Below are 25,534 nucleotides of genomic sequence, written 5' to 3'. Positions count from 1 at the left end.
TCCTCCCCTATTAATGTTTTTTTTTTTTTTTTAAGAAAGTAGATCTCTCCCCAGTTGAATCTGACTGAAAATGACGATAAAGTATGTGATGATAGTGTAATATATCTTTGCAGTGGAAAGTCATATAACAAGACTCAAGCAACTCCTTCGACTACTTCAACATTTACCACTGCTACTACTACTACTACTTTTACTACTCCTACCACACCTACTACCACCTATACAAACCCTACCACTGCTGTCGGTGATCCAGATAAATTGACACCAGATACCCTATCATCTTCCCCAACTGATTCTCTAGAATTCCCACAACCTTCACCAAAGCCTCTGTCCTTACCTTCTGCTACAAATACGCCACCACAAACTCCGACACATACCACTGCCACCACAACAGTCTCTTCCCATGCACCATCTCAACTTACTACAGTGACTACTTCCACACTTTCTCAACTTCACAGTCTTCTTACGATGACAAATCAGGCCTCACTCCCACACTCCATATATTTGGATCATGCTAACCGCCTATAATTCACGGGAGAGGATAGTTCATTCTCCATCTACGACTTCCTCAAAGAGGATGAAACAGACATTCGCAATCGGCAAATCACAATTGAACCCCTGAAGGTCTCTTATTTAATGGGTCGGTTACACCAAGGCTGATCACCTATAGGAACTGCAATTCGTGTGGGACACTTTGAAGATTGTCATACATTCAATGCATGCCACCAACAATTAATTCAGCTCTGTTGTAAGCATTCCAATGCCACATCTCTCATTGGTTTAAATAATCTCCTCAAGCAAATGGACGAGGATATGAAGATACCATTAAAAGATGCAAGGGTAATTGAGGCAGCCGCTGTGATGAAAGCTACGAGTTCTGAGATGTGCCGATTGTTGCATGACACTCAATGGGTATATGAAGTCAATGGCTAGCTTATGCTTACACTACAGTTTTGGAGATTTGGTGGGGTACCTAAGATTTATGAATTGGCTAACTGATCACCAGCAGGAATTAGCCCTAGAGGTTGGTTTTAATCCACGTGATAAAATTGTTAACATCTCAAAGGCCATGGTAAAAAGATTGGGCTCATACATCACTTGCCAGGCCAGTACTCACACCTCAGCCTCTCACTCCACGGACGCTACTTGGAAAGTCCTACATACGTCTGCCACTTAACTGGAAAAATCATGTTCACGGTCAGCTACAAGAGGGAAACCTAGCACTCATTTTCACTCACAGTACTGATCACCAGCCCATGGTTGTGACCAGTCTAATGTGCGACGGGGCAAACAATCCTCGATTGTGTGATGGCACTGCAGTAACATCGGTCATCGGGAGTCCAGTTGTTCTCGCAAACAAAGATGGAATCGCTCACAGGGGAGGCAGCACACACCTTCACGATCCCGTCGTCTTACATGCAAATATCACAAAAACAATACAACTCACTTTACTGATGAATGTCGCTACCTTAAGAGCTGCCAGTTGGGGGACGAGGAGCACCCGTATAAGAAGAATGTAACGTAACAACGAAAGATACGCCCGTACCAGAAACTAAGGTAACAGAAGATCAACTCCCCATTCACCAGTTAGGGCCTATAACTTCTTCAGGCTTAGTTATTCTAGGATGGAACGTAGAGGTACAAAGCTCCTTTTTCGTGGACACTGGATCTATGGTAAATTTGATCTCTGATACCTCTCTAACCCCTTAACCGTGAGGCGTCACTTTCGTGATGCTTGGGAGCAAGGGATCATACCGCGAGGCATCACTTTTGTGATTCTGTGTTATTTTGAATTCACCCGGGATTTCAAGTGGTGGCTTGTATCATCTATCAGTACTGCCAATGTCCAACACTAGTCAGCACTCCTAATCTCATCTGTACTCCCATCCATTGTTGACAATTTAGCCATTTCTCCCCATTCTTGACTCCCCTCCCTACCTCCCCCCCATTACCCTCTCATCTCGCCTGCCCGGCCATGCTGTGCTAAATAAATCCTCCCTGGAATTTTCCACTGATTTCATCCATTGAAATAAGCCCTATGCCGTATTATTATACCAAATTATATATACAAAAAAAGATATAAGGTAAGTGATAGTGCCATACACCTGCAATTGGCTAATTGTCACCTGACAACACCTCACATGCAGTTGTTCGCTAATTTTTGCTGTTTATTTCCCCTTGAAATGTGCCGTATAATAAAAATATATATATATCAGAAAGGAAGGGAGAAGCCTAAGTGATATGTACATTCACCTGGAACTACTTAATTTATAATGTATTGTCTAGATTTCCTGCCAATCATTTCATTGCGTATATATTAGCAGCTGTCACCACGCTGACATTGGCAGCATTGCACTCCCCCTATGCCACCACACTGTATTCAGTTTACTGTCGTCTTTCAAGGTGAAACTATGTCGGACTTGCGCCTGTCAAATTCCATCGCTTTTTAGCCCCATGCAAAGGGCCCTGTGACCTCTGCCCCCTACTAAAGCTCGTGTGGAAAGGGGTAAAGGGCTAAGTGACTGCTGTGGAACGTGAACTGGCTAATTTATCAGTGAAAATGATGGAGTGATTACTATCATTCTGGTGAGTAAAACAGTGCAAGTGGAAATGTAATGTGTAAACAGCAAGTGAAAGCAATGAATGTAAATATAAGTGAACAGTGGAAAATAATTTTATAAGTTACTGCAAGTGACAGTGCATAACACAGTGTAAATAAAATAAAAGCGTAAATAATGTTAATAAAATAGAGAATGTAAATAGAAATGTAAATGAGTAGTAATATAAGAATACGAGTATATATACTAGGAGTAATGAAAGTGAAAGTTTCACTCTAGCATGTATGAATACTGGGAGTTATGAAAGTGAAAGTGACAGATTCACTCTCAACGCTAGTATACAGGACAAGAAAGTGAATGCTACGAATTTTACTGAAAGAGAAACTGAATGCCTACAGTGACAATGAACTACTATTACTGAAGAAAACTTACGGATAAAGACTGCAGATATACATAAGTGTTATATACAGTAGTAATAGAAATATAAAGTGTGAGTGTTTTTATGAATAATAAATGACAGAACACCAGCGGCGAACGAGCGCAAGTGGGAAGGTCATACGCGCTAGTAACTTTCATTGCTTTCACAGTGTTTTCTTTTTTTGGAGTATGGATTCCAAACTATTTGAAAATCATAAATAGTGTTTCTAGTGATAATTATAGGCTGTGGTAATCATATTACAGGTTGTCAGAAAGGGTAAAGTGGAGACTTCGTTACTCAACTTCAGAGGTCTCCACAAGTCCTACGGTTCTCGACGAAGGCTCAACAAACATCCCAGGAGAAAGCTGAAGGTATGTGCCATATGCTTATTTAATTTTAATATTCTAAGACTAATAACTGATTTTTGGCAAATATTTTGAGAGAGTCTGTCGGAGCGCGAATATGCCCGCGAGACACGCAAGTCAAGTCAGAACAACCCCGCAGTTTAGGGGTACAGCACTGGGGGAAGAAGTAGAAGAGTTGGGCTCATCGAACCACCTGACATTCACTTATGCAGCATGGATGGCTCAGAGTTTCAGGTCAAGGGAAGAGTCACTTTAGAGGTACATTTTGGTAAAGCCTTAACACCTTTTACTGCTGAATTTCATGTAACCAACGATCTCAGATATCCAGCAGATACTCTTATTGGCTTCCTGACAACGGCTTAACATGCAATTGCCCTGTTACCTACTTGTGGTAGTATAGACATTAACTGGTTCCCAGTATCTAGGATGGAATACCCACGTCCAGTACCCTCCCAAATAAACTCAGTTATTCAGTCTCACATGACCCCACCATTACCCGACAGTAAAGAGGTAGATGCATCACTACTTGAACAGCCAAATTCACTATCATCTAATGCTACACCCTCTAAGAATTCAATAGTGGATACACCCTCTGAGCATTCAGTAGTTGATCATGTCAACCCCTCTAACAGTGGGACAATAGCTGACTCACACGTCTCATTTAACTACCTCACATAGTTTGAATGATGTTCTACAACACGCAGAGACGAGGCATGCAGTAACAAATCAGTGCACAATTTTGTTGCCACATATGTTTACCAAAGTCTCTGTTCGTGTTGTGGGTGTAAAGACAAGAGTGGATGTACAAACCCTACCTGAGACGTGTTGTGTGAGTGGCTTAACTTATGAGTCAGCATTGTGTACTGTGCTGGAGGATAGCACATCACCTGTACTTAGCCAACACTACTAATGCCCCACTTCAGCTGCGTACGGGTTCACAGATTGGTGATTTCTTGGTACACCCAGTGGCTGTACATGTGTACCAGGACTTCCTACTCTCTGTTGCAGATGTGCACTCAGTTGCTCAGTCCACCAACATTACCACCCCATCTAATCCTGAATCTTAGGTGAAACAGAATGATTATCCTGAGTACAGAAGTCAGTTGCTTAATCTCTTGCGAGACTGTCATGAAGTAGTAGCCCTACATGGTGAGAACATGGGCAAAACTAGCTTAATGCAGTACAATATTGCATTGTAGCCTCGAGCTCAACCAGTATATATCCCCGCCTACCATTTACCGCACAGCCAACGCCAACAGGATGATCGTCTTATTCAAGAAATGTTAAAGTCCGACGTTATTGAACAATCTAACAGTCCGTGGAATAGTCCACTATTTCTCGTTCCAAAGAAAAGTGGTGAGTTACGACCAGTCATAGATTACAGACGTGTAAATGTGCTGACTGTCCTGAACAGATTCCCAGTTCCTGTACTCACTGATTTGTTGGAATCCTTACGAGAAAACAACTGTGTTTTCTCGTCCCTAGATCTTTTGAGTGGCTACTGGCAAGTAGAAATGGAGGAATCATCTCATCCAATCACGGCTTTTAGCACCCCATCCGGTCGTTATCAATTCCGTAGATTCCCATTAGGCTTGAGAAATGCACCGTTAGCATTCATGCGGCTAATTCAAACAGTTTTCACTGGCTTGATAGGTCACTCAGTCTTTGCTTATCTAGACGATGTCATAATCACTAGTCACTCTGTAGAGGAACACTTAGAGAAATTGGCTGAGGTATTCACTAGGCTCAAACAAGCTGGACTTAAAATCAAACTGTCAAACTGCATATTTTACGTAAAAGGTTACAATTCCTAGGACATGTCATCGATGCTCATGGAATTCATACATCAGATGACATGGTTAGTGCAGTAACAAACTTCCCTACTCCCATCAACACTGATGCAGTATGCAGTTATTGCGACCTTAGTGGCTACTATCATCATTTCATCAAAGGGTACGCCCAAATAGCTCTGCCGTTAACAAAACTGTTAAAGAAGAATGCGCCTTTTATGTGATCAGATGAACAAGTTACTGCATTTACAACCTTGAAAACCGCTCGTGCACAAGTCCTGGTTTTGGCATTCCTTGATTCAATCAATCAATCATTTCCTGTGGCACCCTCGGGGATGCATAGGGCCTCGATGAACTCACACCACCACATCCTATCTTGTGCTAACTCCTCAAGATCTCCCCAACACTCATCTCCAGCTTCCCGTCTCATTGTCCTCACCCACGTCTCTTTTGGCCTTCCTCTACCTTTCCTACCAAGTGCCACCCACCCTGGTGTACCTCGTACTATTCCCTGTCTCCTATACACATGTCCTAGCCACTTCCATCGTGAGAACCTAACATATTCATCGACCGGCTGCCTCCCGTTATTTCTCTAATTCTACTATTTGGTATCCTTTCCCACCACTTAACTCCTAATATTCTTCTAAGTGCTTTGTTTTCAAACACCAAGAATTTATTTTCCATAGTCACTGTGCTGTACCAAGACTCGTGTCCATAAATTAAGATACTCCTAACCATTACCTTATAAAGTTTGATTTTTGTATGTACAGAAAAATTGTTATTATTCCAAATATTTTTAAGCATTCCCATTGCCTGAGTAGCCTTCTTTAACCTTTCCTCGAATTCAAAGTTCAAAGAACCATCCTTGGCTAAATAAGTACCTAAATATTTAAACCTATCAACTTGCTTTACAACCATACCTCCAATTACTGTACACATTCCTGCGCATTTTCCATATTCATATTGATTATTTCAGTTTTTCCAAAATTAATAACCAAACCCACCTTACGACCTTCACTCACCAAACAGTCCAACACTCTCTGCATCTCTTCTGGCCCATCACAAATCAAAACTATATCATCTGCATAATCTAAATCCAAAAGTTTCCTGTTCTCTCCCCAAAGTATACCTGCACCGGTTTCTGTTCCAACGCGTTTCATAATGTAATCAATGACCAATATAAATAGTAAAAGCGATAGAACACCACCTTGAATTACTCCGGACTTGACTTCAAACGAATCACTCAGACAACCATCAACCATCACTTTACAAAATGTGTCCTCATGCATGTTCATAATGACCCTCACAAACTCCTCTGGTATTCCATAATGTCTCATGATCTTCCCCACAGTCTCTCTCGAAACACTATCAAAAGCCTTTTCAAAATCAACAAAACAAAGACTTAACGGTACTCTCATTTCATTAACTTGCTGCATCAAATGCCTAACTATAAAGATCTGATCATTGCAACCACGTCCCTTTCTAAAACCAGCCTGTTCTTCCCTCAGAATACCCTGAACCACCGGCTCCAACCTATTTAACAACACTCTGCTGAAAACTTTCAAAGCTATCGGTGACAAAGAGATTCCCCTCCAATTACCACATTCACTCAGGTCTCCTTGATTATTCAAAACCATTTCGTCTGTATGCTGTTGCTTCCGGAAAGGGCCTCAGTGCTGTTCTCATTCAAAATGACTCCAAAGGAAAGAAACGTGCCATTACCTATGCCAGCCGTGTGTTAAACTCCGCAGAAAAGAATTACACTGTATCTCACTGGGAAGCTCTAGTCATGCTCTGGTCCCTGAAACATTTCTGTGACTCATCTGCGGTTACCCTGCTCACATCCAAACAGACCATCTTCCCTTGTGTGACCTTTTTCGGGGATGTAATCTTTCTGGTCGACTTGCACATTGGGCAGTCACTGTTAATTATTATAATCCTACATATGAATACGTTCCTGGGAAGTCAAATGTTGTAGCTGATGCTCTTTCTCAGCATGTAGCCACAGTCTCGACTTGTTGTGACGTAAGTTTGACATTCAGTTATGACACATTCCATGGGTTCCAGCGTGTTCATCCTCTATGGTCTCAGGTCATATACTTTCTAGAGTCCAGTGATGATTCTTCCTTGCCCAAGTTTCCAGTCCATGTATCTGATTTCTTCCTCAATGAATTGCTTTATAAAAAATTGGTACTCACATTTAACAATGTGCCTTGTCGCAAAGTTAAGCAACTAGTCATTCCAGCAGACTTGAGTCCTGCTGCTCTTCATTTAATCCACGACACCCATCACGCGTCACACCCTGGTAAAGACAGAAGCTTACGACAGGCATGTCTTTCGTATTACTAGCCCACTATGCGAAAGGATATAGAAGCTCACTGTGAAGCATGTTTATCGTGTGCTAGTCATAAAGGAACAACTGGTCAACCTGCTCCTATATTGCAATACCTAGTACCGTCAAGGCCTTGGAAAACTGCCTCCCTTGATCTTCTGAAACTATCCCGTACAGAATCTGGCTTCATCTGTCTATTAGTAGTAGTCGATCATTTCTCCAGATTCGTCATATTGGTTCCATTACATGACAAATCTGCTAATGCAGTAGCCCATGCTTTTGTTAATTCAGTCATTTGCCCTTTCACAAACCCAGAAGTCATTCTAACTGATAAAGGGTCAGAGTTCAACAATTCAGTGCTGGAAAATATTTGTCTTCGATACGGAATTTAAAAATGCAGTATAGTTGCCCATCATCCAGCCTCAAATGGCCTAGTAGAATGCCAGAAGAGGAAGATATTGGAGAGTCTGTTTACATAGTGGGAGATCAGAGTTCCACTTGGGATGAGTGGATTCCGCAGGTAGCTGCATCAATTAATTCGTCCATCAATAAGTCAGTTGGTGAAACACCATTCTTTGTCATCTATGGCTTTGACAAAAGACTACCTTATTCCTTACTGCAATCCAAAACTGATCCGATCTACAATCACGATGACTATGACAGGGTTCACCTATCAAATTTTCAGAAAATTCATAAGTACATTCAGGATAATCTGGCCCTCACATATGCAGAAATGGTACGTAAACAACACGCAGCTGCCCCCGATGTTACCATCCAAGTAGGTGATTTAGTTTTTGCCCTAGATCACAAGCAAGAATCAAAACTAGATAGTAAATTCTCGGGTCTTTTACGTGTCATCCCTCATAAGGGCAATAAATTCGAAATAAAAGATCTGTCTAAAGCAGAGAGCACATGGGTGCATGCCAATGATCTGAAATGTGCATTGAGGGGCATAGCATTGGAGCAGCCACTAGGAGAGACCTCATCTTCTCAACAAGGAAATGCTTCTTCTTCAGGTCCTTCTGCTGACACTTCTTCAGCCTCTTCTTCTCCTAGAAAGACGCCACCTTCCCGTGCTATTAATAACTACCGTGCAAAGTTGCGTTCTGCCACCAAGTCTCTTACGTAACATTATCATCTCACACTCTCGTCATAATCCTCTTCATTAGCTTCGCCTCTAACATCAACTTATTTTATAGTAAAGATGTTGTGGGTCTATGTGCTGGCAGTGCTGACTCTGGTTGGGTCTAGGTTGGGTGAGGATGATGGTGTTGTATGGCCTGGGGCCTTGGTTGGTGCAGAAGGCGACGTAATGGTGGTGAAAGATGTAGTCTCCTTGCGCTACGACCTAGAGCTGCTGGCCGCAGTGGCCATTGCCCTGCCCGATTTCGCACACCAGTTCAAAGAGTTACAGGCCTTATTATCTGCTATCAAGGAACAACACCCTAAGGATGCATTTTGGTACCCACTCTAGCTACCCATATGCTGGAAGATGGATTATGTTAGGCTTCAGGTCTCTCATCTCCAAGACTCTTTCCCTAACCAAACACACATAGGTCGTTCACGAGTGAAACATGGACTCTTTGATCTTGGAGGAGAAATTCTAAGTGGATTGTTTAGCGTGGCGACCACCCGTGACCTTTCTGGATTTAAGTCTGACCTTGTTGAATTAGCCAATACCCTAGAATCTCAAAACAAAGTAATTAATGTTCAACATTCTATGCTACAGAAAATCACACACACAACAAAGGAACTCTCAAAAGTCAATATTGTCTCAGAACTTTTATATGTAAAACTACACACAAATAATCTACAGGTTTCTCTAGACTTTCTTGTCTTCCAGGTTTCTATCTTAACCCACCACATGCCGGCTATTTTTAGCCCTATGGGTCACCCCAGTGCCGGCCATTTTTCGACTTTTTTTTTTTTTTTTTGCTAAAATGATATATTTTGATGTGGAATAAACGAATTTTGCCATTAAAATGCTCACCGAGGCTCGGAAGTGAGTTTTATCGAGTCCTGCATACTCGTGTACAGGTATAGCCGCTCTCTCACGCTCACCACGTATGTGAGAGAAAGCCATTTTCTATGTAAGGTATACTCAGGTATTTATGCTGGTAAGGTATGGCAATGTTCAGTACACTTTTCTGATTACTTATTACTTCAGCATCTATCACAGTTTGCATGTCTTTCTCACTGTGAATGCATTATCTTACACTTACTTGAAGATAGGTACAACCTGACTTCATTACATACAGTCCTGGCACTTACAAGAAGGTATTTACAACTTGACTTCACTATATAGTCCTTACACTTACAAGAAAATATTTACAACTTACACTTACATGAAAATATTTACAAAATGCCTTCACTATGTACAGCACTGGGTGAGGCACACAAGCAGAGTGAGGCATAGCGAGCGTGAGGGAGGGAGCGAGTGAGTGTATGGTCTTGACAGCCTGGGGGATGGTAGAGGAACAGTTACCTTACATGCCTGCCAATTTTTACCTGCGAATCTTGAAAAATGCGGTCACAGTGAAGTTTTTTATTTTAAACCATTTTAAAACGGCACTGGCACTGGACGCAGAATTATGTCAGACCATTTTAAAACGGCACTGGCACGCTGCGGGTTAATTTGTATTCTGGTAAGCGCTGTCTGATCGTGTCACTGTAGATTTAGTACCTATCTCTGACCTCTGCTTTACATTGGAATGGGCTCACTCCACTTTCGACTTATCTCTAGTGATTTCATTTTCCTCCTTCGAATACTACTACCCAATATTTGAGGCCACGTTCCATACTAAAGAAATAGTTGTTCATATCCATCTTCGTTCTTCTATCCCATTTGACCTCTTTCACATCATTCTTTTTGCTTTCTGGTACAATAATTCCCTAGTACAGGCCTTTGTTTCTTCGGAGTACTTCCATCTCTCACATGATCATATTTCTGTTGCTTTCACATCCTCAAGTGATCTCGACAGGTGTGCTTTTCATACACCAAACGCTCGAGTTTGTGCTGCGTACCTTCTGATAATCTTTCCTAGCAGCGTAGCTCCTTGCGAATCTGCTTTAGTCCGTAATTTCTCAGTACAACTTGTCTGTTACTTTCTTCCTTCCCCCAAGCTCCAGGTGCACCATGCTCGTCTGAACCACATCCGCTATTTCTTCTATAGTGTCTTGACTCCTGTCAGTCTTGTTTGTCCTGGAACTCCTGTTTTCTCAGTTTCTGCAACTGGTTTGTACAAGGCCCCTCATTATTGTACAGTAAAATCGGAGTCTGTAGTCGCCCATGCTACTCATTATCACTTTCCACTTAGCTCCCTCAAATATGACATCTTCAAACCCTTTCATATTACCTTCCATCTGCCAGTTGACAATCTTTCCATCACATCAGATAACCTACGCATGCTGGATTTTCTAAATCAGACTGATTTTATTATGGACCAGTTTTCTTCAGCCTTTAACCGTTCATGGGTACATCCAGTCTTTGTGTTTCCCCCAGTGGTCATTTGTCTCATTGGATTTTTTGTTACTATATGTATCCTATACTGCTGTGTCAAGCGAATGGACAAAAGACTTCACGAGATCCGTGTTGCAACAAGATTAGTGCGACAACCATGAGACTTTGAAACTGTTAGTTCTAAATGACACTCATTATGGTTGATGAAGATGAGATCATCTAACTAGATACTGAACGAAAGATACCTGTGGATGACTGAAATTTTTTCTACCTGAAACAACAATATGATACTATAGACATAAACATTGGACAGTGGATCAATAACACAACAACTGATGCAACAGAAATAAGGAAAAGGAAATAAATATACGGATATTCCTATATATTTAGAGGACATCACTCTCAAGACAGTGCTTTCTATGCAAGATAAAGTATAGTGTATTGAGCTGCGATATGATTCCTTATAAACATATAATTATAATTAACAATGGTTACCCTATATATATATTTAAAACTTCATCTGTGAACTTGAGCAAAATTATATACTATATATTTCTACTATTACAATACTTGTCACATACCAAATGCCTTGTTAAGTCATTACTTATAACATTATGCATTATTACATTCTGATCTTACATTTATTAATAGCTATCACTGTCATTGTATTTTCAACATGGCCATGTACTGTAAATATATTTGCTTCCTTACTGGATCCAACTACTTGCATTACAAATTCATATACTCCCATGTAGTCAGCAGTTAACTATATTATCTGTCCAATTCCTCTCTCACCATGTTATTCACTGATGCCTCCACCTGCTCTGTACCTAGGCTACCTATGTAATATTCACCTAATTGTGTCAGGAGACACATTTTTTTTGCATAGGGGAAGGGAAAATTGTATCCATTTGTAATACAGTAGTATGGAAGCATGTTACCATGTTGTATGTTCTACAAGTAGTCTATAAGTGTTCTAAGTAGGGCACGTGACCTAAATCCCTTACCTAAAGTCCGGCCTAGTTCAAATTCTGCTGACAGTCTTTTCAAGAGGAGTGCACTGGCTTCTCTCCCTCAGTTACAGGACTGGCGCGGTGGAGGTTCGATCTGTATTCAACGTGTACAAATACATAACCGTAAAATCACCCCAGACTTTGGATTCACCTACAAGTGATGGACCGGCCTATCCCTACCGAAGCAGGGATGATATGGCCAATGTATCTTTACCCAGTGGCTTAGGCTGTCTGGTAGAGACTGTATGTAGGGTGAGAAGTGCTTGGAAGTGTAACTGTAGTGTTGTAGTGGCTTTGGATGTGTGTGTAGTCTGTGAACCATGTGTAATCGGCCCACCTTATGCCGGCTGGGTGCAAGCATACTAGTATGCGAGACTGGTTCAACCACAGCACCCCTTATGTTCGCCAGAGTAGTATGTGGCTCTGTTATCGCTTCCTAAAGTTTTTACAACTTTGGCGGGAGTTGAACCCGCATCTACCAGTATGTGAGATGCACACTCTACCACTGTACCACAGAGGCTCCATATATACAGAAATGTTCAATTACTTAAACATTTAAACATTTAAAATGTTTTTTTCAGAAAGTTTGATTGATTGGAAAACGATTAAAATGGTACGGCGAAAAAGTTTGATTAAACTGGTATTCGATTCTAGGCGTTTGAAAGTTTCATCAGTTTTTAAACTTTTTTGCTGTGTGTGTGTGTGTGTGTGTGTGTGTGTGTGTGTGTGTGTGTGTGTGTGGTCCACAGCCATGCCTGTGCGTGGATGTGTGTATGCGTTTTCAGTGAACCATGTGAATTTCATGGTTTATATTCGAGTTTATTTTGCTCCTTTTATGAGGCTTCAGATACACAAATCACAGATCATATCAGATGTGCCATTGCAAATCTGAAACACCAAGAGACAGGAGTGGGAGTGATGGTGAGGGAGACCGTATTTTTGGCAATGCAGAGGGGGATGATTTCTTCAACAGCATCGTGAAAACTCCTACAAGAGGAGTACTATCGGCACCTGAATAAGCTCCACATCCAGAATAATGCTGTCCTCGTGTCAACCCCCTCCCCTCAGTAGAAAGACTGCTCAGTGCTGCCGGTCGTGTACTAGGATGCCGCAAAGCGGTGGATGACGAATTCTTTGAACTTTTGTTGCTCCTGAAACTCGACAACTCTTCGTGGGCAAAAAAAAAAAAAAAAAAAATTCTCCTTGGTCCAATTCAAGAGAATACCTATTTTGTACATGAATAGTGGTTGTAATTTGCTATAAACCAGCGTGGCAAAGGAGTGTACAGAATGCGAGTATGATAAAGTGTAAGAATATATTTATACACTAAAATATGGTATTTTATATCCTCTATTCCGTACAGCTCAAAAGTTTGAGTAAGTTTTAAAAAGTTTAATACGGTACAAAAATATAGTTTGAAAACATGATTAAAATTCCATTCAAAGGGTGCTTGAAAAAGTCTGATTGAAAAAGTATAATATTGGTCAGAAAAAATTATTGAACATCCTGCATATTATATATATATATATATATATATATATATATATATATATATATATATATATATATGTATTGCCAGACGCCTCAATCCCGTTCGGGGTGGCCACAAACAAATCGCCTCCATGTCGCCCTGTCCCCCGCCATTCACTGCCATGCTCCCAACACACACATACCGCTCTCTCATATACCTCTCCACCCCATCCCTCCATCTCATCCTCGGCCTCCCCCTCCCTCTCCCCCACTCCTCCTCACTCAAATACACTCTCTTCGTCAGTTTTTCACCCTCCATCCTCTCCACATGGCCAAACCACCTCAGTGTATTCCTCCTAATGCTTCCTATCACATCCACTTCCACACCATAACGCTCCTTTATATCCTCATTTGTCAGCTTGTCTTTCCATGTGACTCCACAGGCTCCTCTTAAATAACTCATTTCCACTGCTCTCACTCTTGACTTGTGCCATTCCAACAACGTCTAAGCTTCACTTCCATACGTTAGAGTTGGTATCACAGTACTGTCATGTAGTAACTTTTTCACTTCCATGCTCACTTCCTTGTGTCTTATCTCTGCTTTCAAGGAACCAGCAACCTTTCTTCCCTGCTGTACCCTTTCAAGCACTTCACCCTCCAAACCTCCATCCTTACTCAACGCACTACCCAAGTACTTAAACGTACTCACATTCTCCAATTCCTCACCACCCAACCTCGCTGTACATTCACTGACTTCACCCCTCTCAAAGACCATCACTTTACTCTTCCCTACATTCACCTTTAGATTCCGTTTCTTACTCTTTCAAACTCATCCACCAAGCCTTGCAGATCCCCTTAGTCTTCACTCAACAACACAAAATCATCTGCAAACAACAGTCCAGGGAGTTTCCAAACACTACCCTCTCTCACCAGGGCCCTCCAACATCCACTACCCTACCTTGTACCTCTTTTATTACCCCATCCATGTACAGATTGAACAACCATGGAGACATGACACATCCCTGTTTCAACCCAACCTTCAAAGAGAAAAATTCACTCAGTTCACCATCCACACGCACTGCAGCCTTAGCACCATCATACATACTCTTCACAGCATTCAACGACTTCCCATCTACTCTATATATTCTTATTACTTTCCACAATCCTTGTCTATCTACCCTGTCATATACTTTCTCCAAATCCATGAAAGCCGCATACAACTTCTTTCCCTTCTCTAGAAACTTCCACTAAAGATCTAAGAATGAATATCTGATCTACACAACCTCTTCCCTTCCTAAAGCTTCCCTGTTCTTCTCCAACTAATTCCTCTGTTATTTCCCTAACTCTGTCAATAAGTGTCCTACCATACACTTTTCCTGTTATTCTAAGAAGACAAATGCCCCTATGAATACAACACACTTCTTTTTCCCGTTTTCATTTGTACAAGGGCATAATTATACCTGACTTCCAATCCTCCGGAACTCTACCTTCCTCCCAGGCAAATCTGCACATCTTCCACATTCATTCTACTAATATCTCTCCCCCATGCTTCAACATTTCACCACACACTCCATCAATTCCTGGGGCTTTCCTAATTTAACTTTCTTCATTGCATCCACAACTTCTGTCCTTCTGATTTCTTCCTGTCTTCTCACCTTCCTCCTTCTTCCAGCCATTTATACTCGCATCACTTCCATCCTCTATGTTCAACAATGCCTTAAAGTGTCCTCTCCATCTGCTCACTTTTTGTCCCTTCTCCACTAGTAATCTACCATTTTTATCTTTCACTCCCCTGCTAACTTCTCTTCCACCCTGTCTTACTCTCTTCACCTCTTTCCGGAACATTTTCTTATGGTCTCTCCACTTTATACTCAAATTCCTTCCAAATTCCTCATCCACTCTCTTCGTACTCTCTCTTACTAATCTTTTTACCTCTCTCTTTTATCCTACATATAAATCTCTCTTCCGCCTCTCAACTTCTTCCACGCCCCTATTTCTCATCCATTCATTGTATGCTTTCTTCTTTTGTGCCACAGCCTGTCTCACCTCTTCATTCCACCACGCTGTTCCTTGCACCCCTCTCTGTCTTCTCTTCATCCCACACACCACATCACATGCTGCACATATTTCTTCTGTGAATATCCTGCACACACCTTCCACGTCCCCCATCTGCTCCAATTCATATTTGCCCAATCATTCCTTCACTTCTCTCTTATATTCTGCCTTTGTCTCATCCTCTTGTAACCTTTCCACTTTCCTTGCAACTATTCCTTCTTCCCGTCCTTCCCTTCTTCTATTACTCCATCTTATTTGGGTCTTGATTCTGGCCACCACCAAATAGTGGTCAGAAAGTCCACTCCCCCAACCTCTATAGGCTCTTGCATCCATTACACATCTTCGCATCCTTTCATCCACACACACATAATCAATCATTGCCTTCCTTTCATTCACTTCGCCACCCACCCTTCTCATCAGTCGCCATGTATACCTGTGGATCATTTTATGCCTGAAGAGGGTATTGGCTATAACCAACCCCCTCCCAGCACAAATGTCCACTAACGCACTGCCATTCTCATCTATCTCAGCAGGCACACCCCACTCACCAACTTTTCCACCCACCTTCACATTCCCTACTTTACCATTCATATCACTGATCAAAAACACTCTCTCATTCTTTCCAAACTTTTCCATGCACGCTTCCACATTTGTCCAGAACTCGTCTCTCACTCTGCTTGCACGATCTTGCATTGGCGCATACACGCACACAATCGCCCACATTTGTATTCCAACTTTCAATCTTACCCACACAATCCTTGACCCAACAGATCCATACTCTCTTATGTTCTTCTTCCATCTTTTACTCACAACTATACACACTCCTTCTTTTGCCCTCTCATTGTCACCTACTCCTGCACATATACCCCATCCATACTCCCATTCTCTAACCTCTCCATTTAGTTTCAGTTTTTTTTTTTTTTTTTTTTATGTGCCCGACTCTAGGCATAGGCTTCACAGCCTGCTATCAAGGCCCAGCAGTCCTCCTACATTCCATACACCTCTACATGTCACCACTTCGGCGCTAACACCCACCGTCCATATTGAATACATGCTAGGGCTGTCTCATACAGGACTGGTGTATTGGTGTTAGCGGGGGTATTTTTACGACATGTCGGCGGGTCTTCTGGTAGATCAGTAAAGCCTGGTTTAATGAAATTCAAATCCTTAAACTGTTCCCTGCCCCAGCCGGGATTCGAACCTGGGTCCGTAAGGACTGCAGGCCACCTCTCTACCGATTGAGCCACCGCCTCCCCCCACATACATCAACTCCACATACATCAACTTTCGAACCCTCAAGCACGTGGACAATCTCTCTCTCTTTCACCTCATCATTCGCACCACTTACATTCCATGTTCCGATTACCATGTCCTTTGTCCGGTCCTTGGTCATCATCTTTTGGCCAGTCCTTGTCCGAGGCTTCTTGTTTGTCTATTTAGTTAGATGTTTTCCGGGGAGGGGCACTAACCCTCCGCCAACCCTTTTAGTTGCCTTGTACGACAAGCGGGGATACTGGGGGAGTATTCTTGAAAAACCCCCCTACCCCCAGGGGGTGTATATACATATATATATATATATATATATATATATATATATATATATATATTGCCAGACACGTTAATCCCGTAAGGGGTGGCCACAAAAATCCCGTAAGGGATGGCCACAAACAAATCGCCTCCTTATCACTCTGTCCCCTGCCATTTCACTGCCCTGCTCCCATCTCACCCTCCTCTCTCATATACCTCTCCACTCCATCCCTCCATCTCATTCTTGGCCTCCCCCTCCCTCTCCCCCCTTCCACCTGACTCACACTCTCCTTGTCAGTCTCTCACTATCCATCCTCTCCACATGGCCAAACCACCTAAGTTTGTTTCTCCTAACACTTCCTATAACATCCACATCCACACCACAGCACTCCTTCACTTCCTTATTTGTCAGTTTGTCTCTCCATGCGACTCCACATGCTCCCCCCAAATAACTCATTTCCACTGCTATCACTCTTGACTTCTGTCCCTCCAACAAGGTCCAAGCTTCGTTTCCATACGTTAGAGTTGGTATCACAATACTGTCATGCAGTAACTTTTTCACTTCCATGCTCACTTCCCTGTTCCTTATCACTGTTTTCAAGGAACCAGCAACCTTTCTTCCCTGCTCTACCCTTTCAAGCACTTCACCCTCCAAACCTCCATCCTTACTCATCACACTACCCAAGTACTTAAACATACTCACATTTTCCAATTCCTCACCATCCAACCTCACTGTACATTCACTGACTTCACCTCTCTCAAAGACCATCACTTTACTCTTCCCTACATTCACCATTAGATTCCGTTTATTACACACTCTCCCAAACTCATCCACCAAGCCTTGCAGCTCCCCTTTGTCTTCACTTAACAACACAGTATCATCAGCAAACAACAGTACAGGGAGTTTCCAAACACTGCCCTCTCTCACTAGGGCCACTCCAGCATCCATTGTCCTCCATTGCATGTCTGTTATAACCCCATCCATATACAGACTGAACAACCATGGAGACATGACACATCCTTAATTCAGTTCAACCTTCAAACAGAAAAATTCACTAAGTTTATTATCAATACGCACTTCAGCTTTAGCACCCTCATAAATACTCTTCACGGCTTTCAACAACTTCCCATCTACTCCATGTATTCTTAATACTTTCCACAATCCTTGTCTATCCACCTTGTTATATGCTTTCTTCAAATCCATGAAGGCCGCATACAACTTCTTTCCCTTCTCTGGAAACTCTTCCACTAATATTCCAAGAACGAATATCTGATCTGCACAACTTCTTCCTTTCCTATAACCTCCCTGTTCTTCTCCAACTAATTCCTCTGTTATTTCCCTCTGTCAATATGTATCCTGCCATATACTTTTCCTGTTAACTATAAGGCAAATGCCCCTATGATTACCCCACACTTCTTTTTCCCCTTTTCTTTTGTACATGGGAATAATCATGCCTGACTTCCAATCCTCCGGGACTCTACCTTCCTCCCAGGCCAACCTGCACATCTTCCACATCCATTCTATTACTATCTCTCCCTCATACTTCAGCATTTCACCACACACTCCATCAATTCGTGGGGCTTTCCCATTTTAACTTTCTTCATTGCTTCCACAACTCGCATCCTACTGATTTCTTCCTCTCATCTCACATCCCTCCTTCTCCCAGTCATTCCCCAGCCACTTACACTTGCACTGCTTTCATTCTCTACATTCAACATCTCATTAAAATGTTCTCTCCATCTGCTCACTTTTTCTCCCTTCTACCATTATTATCTTTCACTCCCCAACTGACTTCTTTGGCATCCTGTCTAACTCTCTTTGCCTCATTTCAGAACATTTTCTTACATTCCCTCCACTTTACACTCAAATTCCTTCCAAATTCCTCATCCCCTCTCTTCTTACTCTCTCTTACTAGTCTTTTCACCTCTCACTTCCTCTGTACACATAACTCTCTCTTCCATCTCTCAACTTCTTCGACGCCCCTGCTTCTCATCCACTCACTATATGTTTTCTTCTTTAGTGCCACAGCTTCTCCCACCTCTTCAGTCCACCATGCTGTTCCCTGCACCCCCTTTCGTCTTCACTTCACCCCACACACCACCTCACATGCTGCACAGATTACTTCTGTGAATATCTTGCACAAACCTTCCACATCCCCCATCTGCTGCAATCTTTTTTACCCAATCGCTCTTCCACTTCCCTCATATATTCTGCCTTTTTCCCATCCTCTTGTAACTTTTCTACCCTCCTTCTAAGAACTACTTCCTTCTGTCCTCCCCTTCTTCTATTTCTCCATTTTGTTTGGACTTTGATTCTGACCACCACCAAGTGGTGGTCCGAAAGTCCACTCCCCCAACCTTTATATACTCTTGTATCCATTACACTCCTTCTCATCCTTTCATCCACACACACATAATCAATCATTGCCTTCCGTTCATTCAATTGACCATCCACCATCCTCATCACTGGCCACGTATACCTATTGATCATTGTATACCTGAAGAGGGTATTAGCTATCGCCAACCCCCTTCCGGCATAAATGTCCACCAAAGCACTGCCATTCTCATCCATCTCTGCAGGAACACCCCACTCACCAACAACTCCATCCACCTTCACATTTCCTACTTTTCCATTCATATCTCCAATAAAAAACACTCCCATTCCTTTCAAACTTTTTCAAGCATGCTTCCACATTTGTCCAGAACTCTTCGCTCATTCTGCTTGCACGGTCCTGCGTTGGCGCATACACGCACACAATCGCCCACATTTGTAGTCCAACTTTCACTCTTACCCACACAATCCTTGAGCCAACCGACCCATACTCTCTAATATTTTCCTTCCATCTGTTACTCACAACAATACTCACTCCTTCTTTTGCCGTCTCATTCTCACCTATATATATATATATATATATATATATATATATATATATATATATTCCACTGATCTGTCCAAATTTTTAGATTTTGCTTCTTCTCTTTCTTCTTTTTGTAATCCCCATTCCTCCTGAGCTAGGCATCGCTTTATCAATCGTGTTCGGAATTCCTCGGATTTCTTGAGTTTGTTTATATTTTTTAATACTTCTTTGGCAGTGTTCACACTTTAGAAGGCTACTGTCAGGGGCCTTGCCTTGCTTCTCTCATTTTGCCCTAGTCTTTTATATTCCTCTGTATCTTTTTCACATGTGTCCTTTGATATTTCTTTCAATATTTTCATTTTATTTACCATCTCCTTTTGGTCTCTGGAGATTCTGTTTCTTATGTCTTCAATCATTACCAGTGATTACTATAGATCTGTTGATCTCAGCTGATTCCTGTATCAGCTTTGGGCTGTTTTATATGATTTCTTTCACTGCCTTATGCTTTTTTCTTCGATGTTGTTTTTAACTTTTTTTTACTCATTATTTCATTTGCTTCAGGTATCTTCTCTTCTGTATCACTGCTTTGTTCTATCAGACTAATGCATGCTTAATTATATTTGTATCATATTTGAATTTCTACGGAAATCTCTCATGGTTGGCCACTCTGCTCCCCATTTCACTTGTTTTCTTTCTCAGTGGGTCTACCTCAAATGACAACTCATCTATTGTTGTGTCTTTTCTGTTAATTTCCTTCATTAGTTCTTCATTTTTTCCTTCTGTGGGCGAAGTTCCTTTCTGAATGCCTCTATTTCCAGTTGAAAAGTTTTCTCCAGTTTGTTGACTTTCTCCACTAATTTAATATTTGTTTCCATTTGAATAAGTTCTCCGAATTCATCATTCTGTTTTCTAATTTCATCCCTTGTCTTACCTGCTAGAGGCATTTCTGGAAAGTACTCCATCTTATAGAAAGAAAATTTCTACTTACAATCTGGCATCTCCCTGATACCCACCTTGGTGTGGTATGACAACACTCTGATGTTTGCCTTGCCCCAGTGAATTCCTTGTAGCACTGATTTTTAGTGTATAGTTTCTATCGATTGCACTTTTTTTTTTTCTTATACTTGCTTCACTATATTAAATCATCAAAAACATTAGCCAAGTAAAAAGTCTGATTCATTATAGATACTCTTAGGTTTGACAGGTAACGGGACGCTGCAAATGCGTCCATACTTTCTCCCTGCCACTGTGTGCTCTTACCTAATTGTATCTTTACAGGAATGAGTCAAGCTCGTACTGTCCCGTGTCTTAAACCATATTTATCGTACATATCCTTAAATTTGTGAATTGTTTTAGCACACACTATTTCATTCGTTAGTGCATTCCATTGATCAATTACTCTGTTTGGGAAACTGAATTTCCTTACGTCTTTATCACCTCTCTTCTTATGCAGTTTTTTGCAGTGTCCTCTTGCTGATGCTTCTCCATATGTTAAGTAATCATTTATGTCTATTTTCTCCTTTCCTGATATGCATTTATATAGCATTATCATGTCACCTCTTTTCCTTCTCTCCTGTAGTGTTGGTAGATTCAGTTTATTTAGTCTTTCTTCGTAGCTTAGGTCCCTTAAGCTTGGTATCCATCTTGTAGCGGCCCTTTGAACTTTTTCAATCTTGTCTATATTTTTTGAGATGAGGACTCCAGACTACTGATGCGTATTCCAGGGTTGGTCTAATGAATGACGTTATTATCCTTCTTAGCATGTCTTCATTTATGTATGTGAATGCTATTCTCATATTTGCAAGCAGTGTATACATGTTCCGTACCTTCTCGCTGATGTGGTCAGCTGGAGATAGTCTGTTATTGATAATCACACCTAGGTCTTCCTAACTTATAATCCCAATCAGGTCCTTTTCCACTTTTACCAAACTTGATTACATGACATTTGTCCACATTGAATTCCATTTGCCATGTACTACTCCATTCATGAAGTTTATTTAATTCTTCTTGTAGCTCTTTACAAGAGTCTGTGTTAGTAATTCTCCTTTGTATTTTTGCATCATCTGCAAACATATTCAGATAGCTCTCATTTCTAGTGTTACGGTTTATATCATTTATATACACTAAAAACATGGTTGGTGCCAGCACTGAACCCTGTGGTACTCCACTAGTCACTTCTTTCAATGATGAGTAGTTTCCTCTTAGTACTGTCCTCATTTCTCTTTTTATGAGAAAGTCTTGCATCCAACAAAACAGTTTGCCTCGAATTCCTCCTGGATGGTACAGTTTCCATAAAAGTCTTTGGTGTGGCACTGTGTCAAAAACTTTCTTGAAATCTAAATAGATAATGTCCACCCATCCTTCCCTTTCCTGTATTGTGTTTGTTACTCTGTCATAGTAGCTCAACAGATTAGTAACACATGATTTTCCTTTTCTGAAACCAAACTGTCTTTCTGTTATCATACTGTGTTCTTCTAGATGATTTACCCAAGCTTTTCTTATAAGCTTTTCTAATACCTTGCTTACAACACTGGTCAGTGATATTGGTCGGTAGTTGAGTGGATGTTGTCTATTTCCTTTCATGAATAAGGGGACAATATTTGCTTTTTTTCCAAATATCAGGTAGTTTACCGTGACTCAAGGATTTCTTGAAAATTAAAAATGATGGTTTACTTAACTCCTTTGCACATTCTCGTAATACCCAACATGAAATTTCATCAGGACCACTTGCTTTTCCTCTGTCTGATCTACTTAACTCCTCCTGTGTGTGTGTGTGTGTGTGTGTGTGTGTGTGTGTGTGTGTGTGTGTGTGTGTGTGTGTGTGTGTGTTCTTACCTAATTGTTCTTACCTAATTGTATCTTTACAGGAATGAGTGAACCTCGTACTGTCCCGTGTCTTAGAACATTTTTATCGTACATATCCTTGAATTTATGAATTGTTTTGGCACACACAATTTCATTCGGTAGTGCATTCCACTGATCAATTGCCCTATTTGGGAAACTAAATTTCCTTACGTCTTTATCGCCTCTCTTTTTATGCAGTTTTTTGCAGTGTCCTCTTGCTGATGCATCCCCATAGGTTGTGTAATCATTTATGTCTACTTTCTCCTTCCCTGATATGCATTTGTATAGAGTAATGACGTCTCCTCTTTTCTTTCTGTCCTGTAGTATAGGTAGTTTCAGTTTTTCTAGTCTTTCTTCGTAGCTTAGATCCCTTAAGCTTGGTATCCATCTTGTAGTGGTCCTTTGAGCTTTTTCAATCTTATCTATGTGTTTTTTTGAGATGAGGACTCCAGACTACTGACGCATACTCCAGGGTTGGTCTGATGAATGATGCTATTATCTTTCTTAGCATGTCTTCATTTATGTATGTGAATGCTATTCTCATATTTGCAAGCAGTGTATACATGTTCCGTACCTTCTCACTGATGTTGTCAGCCCTGGGGGCTGGGGGGTTTCAAGAATACTTCCCCAGTATCCCTGCTTGTCGTATGAGGCGACTAAAAGGGTTGGTGGTGGGTTAGTGCCTCACCCCGTAAAAAGAACTAACTAAACAAGCGAATAAAGCACCTCGGACCAGGACGGACCATAGGTTGACGACTAAGGAACGGACAAAGGACAGTCTGAGGGTGGGGATGTGGAATGTGAGAGGAGTGAATGATGAAGTGAAAGAGAGAGAGATTGTGCAGGTGCTTGAGGATGCAAAAGTGGATATATGTGGATTGACTGAAACTAAATGGAGAGGTGATAGGGTGAGAGAATGGGAATACGGTTTAGGAATATGTGCAGGAGTTAATGAGAATGAGAGGGCAAGAGAGGGAGTATGTCTGATGATAAGCAAGAAGTGGAAGGAGAATGTACGAGAGTATGGAACAGTGGGTGCAAAGATTGTATGGGTAAGGATGAAAGTAGGTATACAAGCGTGGGCGATTGTGTGTGCATATGCGCCGACAGAGGACCGAGTGGCAAGAGTGAAAGATGAGTTTTGGGCGAGTGTAGAAGCATGCATGGACAAGTTTGAGAGGAGTGAAAGTGTTTTTGATTGCAGACATGAATGGCAAAGTCGGGAATGTACAAGTGGATGGAGTGGTTGGTCAGTGGGGTGTGCCAGCTGTGGTAGATGGGAATGGTATTGTTTTGTTGGACATCTGTGCTGGTAAGGGGTTAGCAATAGCTAACACCTACCTTCGGCATAAGATGATCCACAGGTATAAATGGAGCGTTATGAGGAGGATGGATGGTGAACTTGAACGAAAGGCAATGATAGACTATGTGTGTGTGGATGAGCGAATGAGAGGACAAGTGTTGGATGCAAGAGTGTGGAGAGGGTGGGGAAATGGAATCTCGGACCATCACTTAGTGATGGCCAAGGTAAGGCTGCAAAGAAAGTGGTTGAAGAGACGAAGGGGAAGACAGGAGGAAACAGCTCCTGTGAGAAGAGTGGAGAAATTGCAAGACAATGAGAGAATGGCAGAGTATAAGAGCATAGTGGAAGAAAGATTGGGAAGGTGTGAGTTAGAGCAGATGGAAGGGGTGGAAGACGTATGTAAGATATTCACGGAAGAGAGAGGCACAGTGTGTGAGGTGGTTTGTGGAGTAAGGAGATGCAGGGGTGTGCAAAGGACAGCATGGTGGAATGATCAGGTGAAACGAGCTGTGGAACAAAAGAAGAAGGCATATAGTGAATGGCTAGCGAGTAGAGGTAGGGGAGAAGTTGAGAGAGAAGAGAGAGGTATATGTGAGTAGGAGAAGGGAGGTGAAGAGATTGGTGAAGGAGAGTAAGAAGAAAGTGGATGAAGAATTTGGGAGGAATCTGAGTGTGAAATGGTGGGAGAGTAAGAAATTGTTTTGGAAGGAGGTAAAGAAAGTAAGGCAGTGTGAAAGGGGAAATAGTAGGGGAGTGAAAGATAGGAATAATAGATTGTTGGTGGAGAAGATAGAGAGATTGAGGAGATGGAAGGCGCACTTTGAGGATTTGTTGAATGTAAAGAGTGAGAGCAGTGTGAGTATAAGTGGTTGGGGAATGGCTGGGAGAAGGAGAGATGAGAGGAGGGAGGAAGAGATCAGTAGGGCGGAAATAGTGGAAGCAATAAAGATCAAAATGGGAAAGGCCCCAGGAATTGATGGAGTGTGTGGTGAAATGCTGAGGTATGGGGGTGAGATTGTAGTGGAGTGGATATAGAAGTTATGTAGATTGGCTTGGGAAGAGGGAAGGGTTCCGGAGGATTGGAAATCAGGTATAATTGTTCCTTTATACAAAGGAAAAGGGGAGAGAGAAGTATGTGGTAACCATTGGGGTATTTGCCTTCTTAGCGTGACTGGAAAAATATATAGTAGAATACTCATTGATAGGGTTAGGCATATAACAGAGGAGCTAGTTGGAGAAGGACAAGGGGGATTTAGGAAGGGAAAAAGGTGTGTAGATCAGACATTTGTTCTAAGATGTTTAGTGGAGACGTATCTAGAGAAGGGAAGGAAAGTGTATGCTGCCTTCTTGGACTTGGAGAAAGCTTATGACAGAATAGATAGACAAAGTATGTGGAAGGTATTGAGAATATATGGAGCGGAGAGGAAATTATTGAGTGCTGTGAAGAGTATGTACGAAGGAGCTAGGGCTACGGTGCAAGTGGATGATGAGCTGAGTGAGTTCTTTGATCTCAGTGTGGGACTGAAACAGAGTTGTGTAAT

This window comes from Coenobita brevimanus, chromosome 20 (genome assembly GCF_032717465.1).
Source record: "Coenobita brevimanus isolate Jiangsu-jjx chromosome 20, ASM3271746v2, whole genome shotgun sequence".
Classification (NCBI taxonomy): Eukaryota; Metazoa; Arthropoda; class Malacostraca; order Decapoda; family Coenobitidae; genus Coenobita; species Coenobita brevimanus.
The sequence above is the reverse complement of the archived record's forward strand: the minus strand, read 5'-3'. Positions refer to the sequence as shown.